Here is a 13,733-nt window from a genome sequence, read left to right on the forward strand (position 1 = left end):
CCTCAGTGACATTTCAAGTGCTCCATAGCCATTATGTGGCTGGGAACTTCTGTATTGGGCGGTATGGGATATAAACCACCTGATGCTACCTCCAGGGCATACCTGATTGGAGTGACAGCAGCCTGATCCAATCAGATTCCTCTTCCCAGGATTTTGAATTTTGAGCTGAGATACAGAGAGATTAGAGAAGTTTGGCGCTGAGTCATGTTTGTGGCAGAATTACAAGGGAAGGTTCATGAGCAGCTGTTGCCAGGGTCCCCAGAGCTTCCTTAGCTCCCACCCTTCATGGCTTGTTCAGTTCTTTGGATTCTGTGAGAGAGCCAATAATTTCCAATAAATTATTTTCGACCTTGAGCCAGCTCAAGCTGGTTTCTGTTACTTGCAATGATACTAATTTAAATAAATAAATAAATCTTAGCAACAAAGTTTTCTTAAAAGGAGATACATAAAATAACATAATTAGGCAGATGTGTATGCAAAACTGCTTTGACTACTTTAGAAAATCTTAATTGTCCAGGGTGTTATCGACTGTGAACAAAATGGAACACAGTGTAGATAATTCAAGAGTAAACTGATACAAAAAGAGCATTTATTTGGTCTTGAAATGCATTTGTGTGAATTGGGGTTGGGGATGGGGGCAGAGCAAAAACAAGATACAGCTTTCTAATTGTTTTACAGAGAATTTAATCAGCACGAATTCTCCAAGAATGACGCTGATCACACAGCAGGTGCTTGATAAATGCATGTTGATTAATTGATTTAGAATACACCAGCTGTCGGTGAAAGAATGTGATCCACAATCAAACCATTTGACAGAAGAAAGCCAGGATGGCTTTTAAAATTAGTAACAACATGGAAATCTACATGCAAATAATCCAGAGATGGTGCTGCTGTCTTTGGTTCCCTTCCTAGATGAGAACAAGATAAATCATACTCTGCTTTGGGAAAAAGGTATTTAGTGTTTAAGGCTGTAAACAGAGGAACACATTCTCCAGTCATTTGTTTCTAGCAGTATGTGTGTATCCGGAAGGCCTTTTGATTGCAGATACCAAGTTGTGGGAGGGAGAAAGGCAGTGAGAAGCACATGTGATCATAAGTGATCTCCCCTGATCCTGGTGAGCTTTGAATTTTCCTCCTCTTAAATTTCACAAGGTTGAAAAAGAGAAGTAAAAAAGAATTTTGGAAAGCCAGGCTTAAATGGGTGGAGGTGAATCTAATCAAGCCTCTAGAACTTCTACCAGCTTACAGAAAGTATCAGATAAAGAATGCACACAAGGACATAATCAGCCAAATCTAGGAAGTGGGAAATTCTACAGGACAAATGACCTGTTTTTTTCAATAGATACTAAATTTTAGAATTATTTTGTAAATAACATGATTGTATTGGATGACAGTATCCCCTGGTAGAATACTGTTTTAGGCGGGGATTCCTAGATACAAATTCTGGGTGGAGAGTTGAATGCAGAAGTTTATTGCAGCGAGACCACCGTGAGGAAGTAAGGAAGGTGGGACTGAACACTGAAGAAAGTGACCCCAAGGCCAGGTGTGGCGGCTCACACCTGTAATCCCAGCACTTTGGGAGGCTGAGGTGGGAGGATCACCTGAGGTCAGGAGTTCAAGACCATCCTGGCCAACATGGTGAAACCACATCTCTACTAAAAATACAAAATTAGCTGGGGATGGTGGCGTATGCGTGTAATCCCAGCTACTTGGGAGGCTGAGGCAGGAGAATCACTTGAACCCAGGAGGCAGAGGTTACAGTGAGCCGAGATTGCACCATTGCACTCCAGCCTGGGTGACAAGAGTGAAGCTCCATCTCAAAAAAAAAAAAAAAGGAAAGTGACCCCAGTGAAGTTTCAGCTATGGCCTCAGTTTTCCTATGGAGAGTTATGGAGTGGGGATGGCCCTTCAGGATTGTCCCAAAGTAAGGCAAGGGGTCCAGGCTATGTATTCCTACCCTCAGCCAGTCATTTGACATAGGCCACCCCTGGTAAGGGTATAACTTTAGGAGAGGCAGTTCATTGCAGCCAAGAAGTGTTCCCCACAGAAAACAATAATATCCAATACAATAATATAAAACAATTAAATCCTGAGAGTAGGCCAGGTGTGGTGGCTCATGTCTGTAGTCCTAGCACTTTGGGAGGCCGTGGTGGGCTGATTGCTTGAGCACAGGAGTTCGAGACCAGCCTGGGTAGGCAATGTGTCAAAACCCTGTCTGTATTAAAAATACAAAAAAATTAGCTGGCCGTGGTGGCACACAGCTATGATCCCAGGGTGAGGTGGAAGGATTGCTTGAGCCTGAGATTGAGGCTACGGTGAGCTATGATCGTACCACTGCATTCCAGCCTAGGTGACAGACGGAGACCCTATCTTAAAAAGAAAAAAATAATGTATCCTGAGATTAGTGACACTTTGCTATTATTCAAACCATAATTTGCATAATAATGGAATTTTATTTATAGAATTCTAAAATATCATTACTATAAAAGGTCTGGCATTTTATATCAATTATCTTCCGTTGTTCTATATTTTGACATAGAGAAATAAAGAACTGTGTTATACTAACTCGTTAACCTTTAATTATACCACCATTTCTGGAACCCTAGGTGGGGGCACTTTCTTTGCTTGGCTCTCAGGCTGCCATACTTTTTTTTTCCTACTTCACTGGCCACTTCTTCCTCATCTTCTCCAATGACTGCTCCCCATGTCTGGCCTCTGAATTTTGGAGTGGTTTAGTAGGCTTAGTCCTCAGACCTCTTTTTTTTTTTTAATCTACTTTCATTTTTAAAATGTTCTCATTCTCATCCAGTCTCATGGCTTTTTGTATCAGGTATACCTTCATGAATTACAGATATTTATCTCATCCATGAAATCCAGGCTGGTGTATCCAAATGCTTACTCAATATCTCTACTTGAGTATCTATACACATCTTAAACTTAGCATGTTCCAATCAAACCCATTATTTTTTCCCAGATGTTTTGAAATCTCCCACAGAGATTTCAAAATCTCTGCAAATAATAGTTCCACTCTCTAATTGTTCGAGCCAAAAATCTTGAACTCACTCTTGAGTAATTTAAAGACAATTTCAGACATTGTATCAATTCACTCATAGATACGGCATTTCGCATCTGTAACTGATAAGAACTTTTATTTTTCACATAAATGCCATACCGACCAAAATTAATGTAATTAATATCATCTAATACTTGGATACTTGGTTTGTATTCAAATATTACCAATTCTTTTCTTTTTTCTTTTTTTTTTTTTTTTTTTGAGATGCAGTCTCCATCTATCACCCAGGCTGGAGTGCAGTGGTGCCATCTTGGCTCACTGCAACCTCTGTCTCCAGGTTCAAGTGATTCTCGTGCTTCAGCCTCCCAAGTTGCTGGGATTACAGGCACACACCACCACATCCAGCTAATTTTTGTATTTTTAGTAGAGATGGGGTTTCACCATGCTGGCTACCCTGGTCTCAAACTCCTGACCTCAGATGATCCGCCTGCCTCAGCCTCCCAAAGCACTGGGATTATAGGTGTGAGCCACCAAGCCCAACCCAAATATTACTAATTCTTTCAAAGATGCCATTTTACAGTTGTTATGTTCAAATTAAGACTGAATTATAAGGGACAGTCTATAAACTAATATAAAATATGTCAGGTGGTTATTAATACTACAGAGTAGGGAGGTAAAGTAAAAGGGACTATTTGGTTGGCTATTTAACCCAGAGAGTTCAGGAAAGTCCTCTATGAGAAAGTGACATTTAAACAGAGGTGGGAATAAAGTGTTTCAAGGAGAACATGATCAACTGTGTCAAATACTGCAAATGGGTTACATGTAAGAGGATGACTGAGGCTTGATCTTTGGATATGACAACAGGGAGGTCACTGGGTACCTTGACTAAAGCTGCTTTTGTGGAATGGAGGAGGTAAATGCCTGATTGAAATGGGGTCAGGAGAGAATAGAAGGAGATGAAGTGGAAACAGTAAATATAGACAAATTTTTTCACAGAAGGGGAGAAATATAGAAGAAACAGTAAATATAGACACGTTTTAGAGCATGTTTCATACTAACAGGAATGATTCAGTAGGAAGAAAACATTGATGGTGCAGGTGAGAGAATAATTGCTGGAGAGAGGGCCTTGAGAATGTGAAAGAGGGCCAGGCACGGTGGCTCATGCCTGTAATCCCAGCACTTTGGGAGGCCGCGGCAGGCAGATCACCTCAGGTCAGGAATTCGAGACCAACCTGGCCAACATGGCAAAATCTCATCTCTACTAAAAATACAAAAATTAGCTGGGCATGGTGGCACACGCCTGTGATCCCAGCTACTCACTCAGGAGGCTGGGGCAGGAGAATCATTTGAACCCAGGAGGTAGAGGTTGCAGTGAGCCAAGATCGCACTCCAGCCTGCACTCCAGCCTGGGTAACAAAGCAAGACTCTGTCTCAAAAAAAAAAAAAAAAAAAAAATAGAGTGTGAAAGAGGATGGAATTCAGTGCACAACTGTAGAGTGTGTCTTTAGACAGGAGGATGGACAGTGTATCCACAGTAACAGGAGAGAAGGCAGAATATGTGGGCACTGACGCTGGTAGCTATGGAAATTTTCTCAATGAAGTAGGAAGCAAAGTCATCAGCAGAGGGATCAGATGATGGAGAGTTGAAGAGGGAAAAGGAATGAAATAGCCCTTTGGGAGAGTTGGAGAGTAGACGGGCTAGGGAATGTACAGGAATCTATTAAGATTCATTTGAAAGTGGAGCCATGAATTTGCAGTATTTTCTGCACGGTTGGTTGTTTTTCTCTAGTCACATTTAATTGCTGGGTGTGACACAGGAAGAGAGCTGGATTTAACTGGGCCTGGAGTTTGGCCATAAAGCACAGTGAAGGGAAAGAGAGAAAAGATATTTAAGAGTTTATGCAAAAAGTAATTATACTGATGGACCATGAAATACAAGCTGGAGAAGTAGGAAAGAGTGAACTTAACAGGGAGTGATGGGCAGTGAAAAGGCGGTAATGGCCTATAGGTTTCAGGAGTGGAAAAACTGTGGGAGTCAAGGAATAGTTAGAGTGAGCTGGAAAAACAGAAGGTGCTGGTAGATTTAAGGCAAAAATAAGGAATCTAAATTTAAGATAATTGAGAAAATATGGAGTCATATGAACTGATAGTGGTAATGTAAATTAGTATCACCTTTTTCGTGTGGTAGCAACATGGCAATATCTAAAATTGCCATGTTACCGAGCATGGTGGCTCACACCTGTAATCCTAGGACTTTGGGAGGCCGAGGTGGGCAGATCACCTGAGGTCAGGAGTTCAAGACCAGCCTGGCTAACATGGTAAAAGCCCATCTCTAATAAAAATACAAAAAATTAGCTGGGCGTGGTGGCAAGTGCCAGTAACGGGATTGCTGGGTCAAATGGTATTTCTGGTTCTAGATCCTTGAGGAATTGCCATACTGTCTTCCACAATATTTGAACTAATTTACATTCCCACCAACAATGTAAAAGCATTCCCATTTCTCCACAGCCTTGCCAGCATCTGTTGTTTCTTGACTTTTTAATAATCGCCATTCTGGCCAGGTGCGGTGGCTCATACCTGTAATCTCAGCACTTTGGGAGGCCGAGGCAAGCGGATCACCTGAGGTCAGGAGTTCAAGACCAGCCTGGCCAAAATGGTGAAACCACGTCTCTACTAAAAATACAAAAATTAGCCAGGCATGGTGGCAGGCACCTGTAATCCCAGCTACTTGGGAGGCTGAGGCAGGAGAATGACTTGAGCCCAGGAGGTGGAGTTTGCAGTGAGCCGAGATTGCGCCATTGCACTCCAGCCTGGGTGACTAAGGGAGACTGTGTCTCAAAAAAATAAATAAATAAAAATTTTTAAAAATCACCATTCTGACTGGTGTGAGACAGTATCTCATTGTGGTTTTGATTTGCATTTCTCTAGTGATCAGTGATGATGAGTTTTTTTTCGTATGCTTGTTTTGGCCGCATAAATGTCTCCTTTTGAGAAGTGTCTGTTCATATCCTTTGCCCACTTTTTGATGGAGTGGTTTGTTTTTTTCTTGTAAATTTAAAACTCTGTAATCTTAAACTTGAATAGCCTTTTAGAGTACCTATAGACTCCCTGTGGAGAGGAGAATAAAATCCTAGTATCTAATTTTTCTGTCAATAATATTTACATAGTTATAATGTGTCAATGATTATTAGTGGTTTTCAATTTTTAGCAGTAGCCTAAACACAAAACAGAGAAAACTTAAATGTGGTTATGTTAACCTTTGTAATGTCAAAGTAACAGTATAAGCACAGATAGCAGGAGGAAGAGGGAAAACATGAAAAGATGGGAATTAACCTCATCTACTACAGTGTTTACCAGTAAATCAAGAAATAGTAGTAAAGGCCCATTGTTTAGAATTAGAGAAGTAACCATTAAAAAGCCTTGGTAGGAGGGTCTGATGGCACATACTTGTAGTCCCAACTACTTGGAAGCCTGAGGCAGGAGGATCGCTTCAGTCCAGGAGTTCAAGGCTGCAGTGAGCTATGATGGTGCCTGTGAATGGCCTCTGCACTCCAACCTGGGCAACACAGCAAGACTCTGTCTGTTTAAAAAACAAAAAACAAAACAAATAAACAAGAAAAATGAGAAAAAGAAAGCCATGAGATAGCAACAGTTAAAAGTGGTTTCCTCTGAGAAGTTCAATGAGAGGTGAGAGAGGGTGGGGCAGTAGAACACCTTTTTTATTTTTCATCACAAGCCCTGTTACATTATTGTTTTTTTCCCATGTATGTAATTATTGTGATAAAATGTTTTACGATAAGAAAATTTTAATAAAGAAAGGGGAATTACTTACAATTCATTATGCCTGGAGTTTAAATTTTATCAGTTTCCACAGAAGTTCCTGGGTGGGACTGGTTATTAGAGGATCTATGAGCATGAAAAGCAGAGGAGGGAGGAAGAGGGAGAGGGTAATGGGTATATTCAAATATAAAATTTGGTTGTCAGAGGTAATTTTCAGTATGGTACAATGTATATTTATCATATTTTTTATCCAACTGTGTCCTAGCAACTAGGGCCTTGGGCCAAATCCCTAAGGAGAGATAGCTATTACTTTAGAAAGCGTGAAATCCCTGGAGTCTCTAAAAGTGAGATGTACAAAGGAACACTGTTCTGTAGAGGTCTGGAGGTGACAGGGAACACTGCTGTGGTCTTAAGGGACTAGGGCCCCAGTCTGGATATGTACCAAGAAGAATCCTGGGCACCAGGGCACTCCTTGCAGAAGCACGTGTAGTTAATTTTGAGGGAAAGACAAGGCTTTGCATTGCTGTGGGTATAGGTGAAACTAGAAAAATACTGTCCCCTTAATGTTATTATAACTTATAGTAGCCATAGCCTGGTGTGGTCTATAAAAACATGATAAACACAGTTGATTTTATAGCAAAAGCATTTAGGAAGACAAGCAGCATTATACCATGATTAAAGATACATTTACAAATGAACACATAAATGCTATAATGGTAAATCTCAAATATAATCCAACAACAGAATTTTGATCTGACAGAGATGCAAGGATAAACCTTTCTGGTTGCAGCATTATGGGGGATAACATGGGATAGAGTATGTTATTTTTCCCTATTATTTGCTGTCCTCCCTATGAAAGGATTATGTTTATCCATTTTCATCAACATTACCCTTATGACTTGCTTTGCTTATGGAATGTGTGCAGAAGTGATATATGCCCCACATCTAAGCAGAAGTTTTAAGAGACATCTGGTGATTCAGACGTGAGGTCTGTGTGTCCTGGGTCAAGGTTGCTCCTGGAATAAAGATCCTGGAACAGAGCTATAACCACCATGTATAGTGGATGAGTAATTAACCTTTGTTGTTGTCAAGTCACTGTGATTTTGTTTTTTTGTCATTGTTGTTCTGCAACATAACCTACTGAAAGCTAACTATTATATAGCATAAGCTTAAAACCCTTTTGTTACCAACACCCAGAAAAGCTAGTTTCATTATAGCAAACATAATTTTAAATGCATAAACTCCCAAGAAAGTAAGGGAAATATCCAGGACCACTAAACCAAGGGGATAATGAAACAAAGTGTAAGTTCTTGAAATGATACTGCAGTTATAAATAGTAATAAGAAACAAAGAGAAATGAAATAAATGAAACTTTAAAAATCTACAAAAGAAAATGGATAATTTTATTTTTTGAGATGGAGTCTCACTCTGTTGCCCAGGCTGGAGTGCAATGGCATGATCTCAGCTCACCGCAAACTCCACCTCCCAGATTCAAGCGATTCTTCTGCCTCAGCCTCCCGACTAGCTGGGATTACAGGTGGGTGCCACCATGCCCAGTTAAATTTTGTATTTTTAGTAGAGATGGGGTTTCACCATGTTGGCCAGGCTGGTCTCGGACTCCCGATCTCAAATGATCCACCCACCTTGGCCTCCCAAAGTGCTGGGATTACATGCGTGAGCCACTGTGCTTGGCTAGAAAATGGGTAATTTCTTAAAGGCAAGTGAGAAAAAGGGAAATATTAAAAGCAAAAGCAGAAATAAACAAATTGAGTAATAGAAAACTGAACATAAAATACATGTAGCCAATGACTATATCTATTTGTTTAAAAATGGTTTCTAGAGCATTCCATTTCCCTGCTGTGGTCCCACTCTCTGATAATTAGGCTTGATTTCCAAAGTGTCATGGGTTTGATATCCACTGAGAGAAAGCAAATACATATTTGGCACATTAATAAATACTATTTAACAACAATGAATTATGGTTACATATAGAAATAATTTACATTCTGAACAAATGTTTATGCTTCTGTAAAAAATAAAATGGAAAATATTCTGTATCAGACACTCTACATCTTGACCATAGACTTGTCACGATCTAGGTCAGTGTTTTTCATTTGAGGATAGAAACCTACTGGTAAATCATAAAATCAGTTTAACGGGTTATAATTTACATTAAAAATTAGAAAAAGTGCTCCCTTTGGCGGCACATATACTAAAATTGGAATGATACAGCGAAGATTAGCATGGCCTCTGTAAGAAAAAAAAAAAGAGTAGAATTTGAAAATATCATTGTGCAGTGCATGTAGGTAAGTACTATTTCATGAAATATTCCTCTTATTCCAAGGTTGAGATTAAAACGTATATTTTACTGTAGGAGGAGTAGGGTTTAAAAAAAAAGTTTGAAAGTTGCTGACTTTGCCCCCTGTAATCAAGCGACGCTCAAAATATTTCACAACTGGTGATGCTTAGTCATAGCCCAGTCAGAACTAAAGCTGGCTGCAATGTTGGAATCCTGCTATGCCAGGGGTTACTCCTTTTATGCTAGACTGAGGGTCCTAAGGGAAGGGTCAGGATGGCCGAGGCACTAGGGGGGGTTGGTACAGTGACTTTATGGGTGTATTAGTTTTCTATTGCTGCAGTAACAAATTACCATAAACTTAGTGGTTTAAAATAACATAAATTTATTATCTTACAGTTCTTTAAGTCAGAAGTCAGGCACAGGTCTCACTGATCTAAAATGAAGGTGTTGACATGGCTGCATTACTTTTCCGGTGCGCTAAGGAAGAATAGGTTTCCTTGCCTTGTTCAGCTTCTAGAAGTTGCCCGCATTCTTTGATTCATGGTCCATTTCCCCTGTCTTCAAAGCCAGCAATATTGCATCTCCCTGTGATACTTCTCCCATAGTCACATCACTGTCTCTGACTGCAGCTGGGAAAGGTCCTCCACTTTGAAGGATCATGTAATTAGATTGGGCCCACCTGGATAATCCAGCGTACTCTCTCCATTTCAAGATCCTTAACCTTAACCCCATTTGCAAAGTCCCTTTTGCCATATAAAGGAACATTTTCACAGATTCCAGAGGATTAGGGAATGGGCATTTTTGGAGGTCATTATTCTGCCTATCACAATGGGTATGGAAAAGTTTCATATCTGAACAATCAGCACAGCCACACCTGTGAAATGACCCATTTGGAGTCTCCATTGCAGTATTCCATGAATGCGTCTTGAATATTTACCCTATCACTTCCAAGAGGAGAGAGGGGAAAGTTTATGCTTCAGAAATATAACTCAATCCATTGCTTTTGCGTATCGGGTATTTTCCTAGAAGGTTTAACTATGAAATGGGTTGACTACCTCGGACCCAGGAGAACTGAGAGAGAATTGTGCATAAACTTAAGAAAAGTATATAACAGAAATATTCTTCCTTTTATCACAAGTGAAAAATTTAAATGTATAGATGAGCTTATTTTAATACCTATATCAGTATTAATTTACATTAGTAATATTAGGCATTTTATGATGACAGCAAGTGACAGCTTTTAAAAAATAACTTTTATAATTCTAAACTGTTTCATAATTCTGGAAAAAGTCTCTGGAACAGCATTTCAGAATAGTATCTCACAAAATATACTCATAGATGTAAGATGTCTGTGCACATACACATATGCCCTGGAAAGGAGAAAAGCTTATTTTAAAAACTAGTGTTTTAGGTTTATAAGATCTTTTAAAATTAAATGTGCTCTACTATACAGTAGAATTTTCAAAACAATCTTTGAAATGATTTATGCATGTTTACCATTAGTGTAATCCTTCTGCTCAGCATTGCTCATTGAATGCTTTTTATGCTAATTAACAGAATAGGAATTAACTCATTTTCGAATCATTTAATTCCGGCCACAAACCCTCAGTGAACTCTAACAAAGCACTTTATGAATCACAGTGAGGGTGGAGGAAATAAAAAGAAGCTTAAAAAAATTCCACATCAGGTATCAAATGATGGTAATGTGAGCCTTTTACAAATGCTTGTGGATCTGCCTGAGTGGTATATGAAAAGGAAGTTAATCTTGCGACATAACTCTATTATGCTGTTTTACTCAGTTGTCTAAAGACATTGAAGGATGCTAATTTAATCTAGCTTTTGTATTTTTGGTGACTTGCTCTTCTTCCATTATAAAGGAGACTTTACATATAATTAGTAAGCTAGATTTTTTTTTTCTTATGAATCTCATTGGCTCTTGCCACTTAGACAAAAGGAAAGGTTTCAATTGTTGCTCCTCTACCCCCATCCTCAATTTTGAAGACAAAATGCTAATTGGAAAAAATGGAGTCTTTTTCAAAATTCATGCTGACTTTTATCAAGTTAATTACCTGTAAATCTACTGTTGGACCTGTCCTGCACTGTTCATTTTTCCTTTCCTCATCCATCTTTAACTACCTATCTCGGTCTTGTGTTACTGCCATCCTTTTAAAAAAAATTTTAAAATTTTTGTGGGCACATGGTAGGTGTATTATTGCATCCTAATAAACCTCAACAGTAAGATTTCCCAAGAAATGATTGGGAAGTGATTAATGTTTTATATTTGTTCAGTCATTCAGAAGTAATTTCCTATCAAATGTAACTGATTAAAAATTATTTAACATTCTTTTAATAATTTTTTTTGAGATGGAGTCTTGCTCTGTTGCCCAGGCTGGGCAGTGGCAAGATCTCAGCTCACTGCAACCTCCGCTCCCTGGGTTTGAGCAATTCTGCCTCAGTCTCCCTAGTAGCTGGAATTACAGGTGTGCACTACCACGCCCAGCTAATTTTTGTACTTTTGGTAGAGACCATGTTGGCCAGGCTGGTCTCAAACTCCCGGCCTTAAGTAATCTGCCTGCCTCGGCCTCCCAAAGTGCTGGAATTACAGGCGTGAGCCACCACACCCAGCATAATTGATATTATTGTGCCAGTTACATTTCTTGGCTCAATGTCACGTTCCCTTTCTGCACTCTGTTTTATAACTGCAGGGCCTGGAAGCCTGTATACTCCATTTCCCAGAATCCTTTACCAACTGGCTTCCAGTCAAGTTTGGCCAATGAGAGCTACTGGTGGGAGGAAAGATGCCATTCTGATCTGGCACCAGTGGTGGAGGTGTCTCAGTGGCCGATTCGGCACTGGCTACATAATGCCTCTTCCGTGAAGGTGGAGAATAGGCACTGGCCACACCATAACCTCCAGCAGCAAATGCAGCTAGAGGGCTCCAGCCTAAGACTGGTAGCAGCTCTCTCATCTCTGGGCAGTGTTCCTTCCTTTCTCTCCCTTTCTCCTTTAGCGCTTCCAATACCTTTGCAACCACTTCCCAGAATTAAATCCCTTTGTGTTTGAATTATGTATAGTGTTTTTTGTTTTCCTGATTGGGACTAACTGGCTGATTATAGACCAAAGTATTCAGAAAACTACCAAAGCTTTGGGAAACCAAGGTGTTTATAAGTCAAAATAGTGTAATACTTTTCTGGAAACCAGTCTTCCCGCCAAACTATTATCAGGCAAGTTTTGTGCAGTTCTTAGTCCTAAACACTTGAGGCTCCACCCAAATGCAATGGATCAGGGAGTTTGCCTCCTGTTCCAGTGTGTGGTTTGGGCACCCTGCAAAGTGGCTATGGGCAACATAGTGGACATCCTTGGCTTTTGGGCAGTACAAATAGCTAGGATCACCTGCTGTTCAGGGATACCTGACTGAGGTCTCAGGCTCTGCTGGTTCCTTGAAAAGTTGTTGAGAATATTTAGCAACTTGCAAGTGAGGAAGGAAATTGGTTAGGCAATAGAAGGTTTAGGCACCTAACTGAAGGTGTAGTGGTGGTGTAGGTACTCTCCTACCCAGGTCTTCATCTGTTTGACAACTGTGTCCAGTAGGAATATTTCTGGCTTTTGTTTCACAAACCAGGGACTTGGATGGGAAACCCCAAAGGGAATAGTGTCCATTAGGGTTACATTTCCTCCGGGTGGTTAAGGCTACATTGGGGAGGGTGTCTGTGGCTGCCAAAATTTCTGGGCTCCTCAAATTCTTTTCTCCAGGACCAGATGATGCATTTACCTTGGTCTTTACTTAATGTCTCTTTCTCCCTCAGATCTGTTTTCACTTGTCATTGTACCCTCTGGGCATAGCAAAGTGCTACATATATTCATTCATTGAATTCTTCATTCATTCAATTAATATTAAATACCTAATTTATTCCCCAAACATCAACATACCAATAACCTCTTCGAAAGTTTCAGAATTTGGGTGAGGCGCAGTGGCTCATGCCTGTAATCCCAGCACTTTGTACGACAAGGTCAGAGGACTGCTTGAGCCCTGGAGTTCAAGACCAGCCTGGGCAACATAGTGAGACCCCATCTCTAAAACAATAATTAAAAATACATAAAAATTTAAAAATTTTTCAAAAGTTTATGTCAATACATATTAAATACTCTTAAGGTGACTTTCTGTAACCAAATCTTCTCTATACACCCTTGAATCTCTATGCACATATACATACAGAAATTATGTATTTCTTAATTATGTATTTCTTAATTGATCTGTAAATCAATGAAGACATTCATAAATTACTATTTCTTAATTGATTTACAGATCTTCTGGAATGTTTTCCTACTGTTCTTCTAACTCTGCAGGGAAGAGCCCTTTGTCTATATGTGATAACCCCAGCGCTCACAACTCCAGTGAGTCTCAAACTTTAATGAACATAGCATAAAAAGTAGGCATAACTCTTTTTTATTTTTATTTTTTATTTCCATAGGTTTTTGGGGAACAGGTGGTGTTTGGTTACATGAATAAATTCTGTAGTGGTGATTTCTGAGATTTTGGTGCACCCATCACCCAAGTACTATGCACTGTACTCAGTTTGCAGTCTTTTCCTCACCACCCCCAACCCTTTCCCTTGAGTCCCCAAAATCCAAAAGTCGGTC

The 13,733-nt window shown here is 39.8% G+C and overlaps 1 non-coding gene and 1 pseudogene across 1 annotated transcript; one reads left to right on the forward strand and one right to left on the reverse strand.

Moving 5' to 3' along the window:
- The window catches only part of LOC112604496, a 78,154-nt pseudogene that overhangs the window by 50,003 nt on the left and 14,418 nt on the right, over nt 1–13,733 (reverse strand).
- Nucleotides 8,982–9,084, forward strand: LOC112605440. Its single transcript, XR_003115431.1, has one exon. It is a non-coding gene; the product is annotated as a U6 spliceosomal RNA (small nuclear RNA).

This window comes from Theropithecus gelada, chromosome 13 (assembly GCF_003255815.1).
Source record: "Theropithecus gelada isolate Dixy chromosome 13, Tgel_1.0, whole genome shotgun sequence".
Lineage (NCBI taxonomy): Eukaryota > Metazoa > Chordata > Mammalia > Primates > Cercopithecidae > Theropithecus > Theropithecus gelada.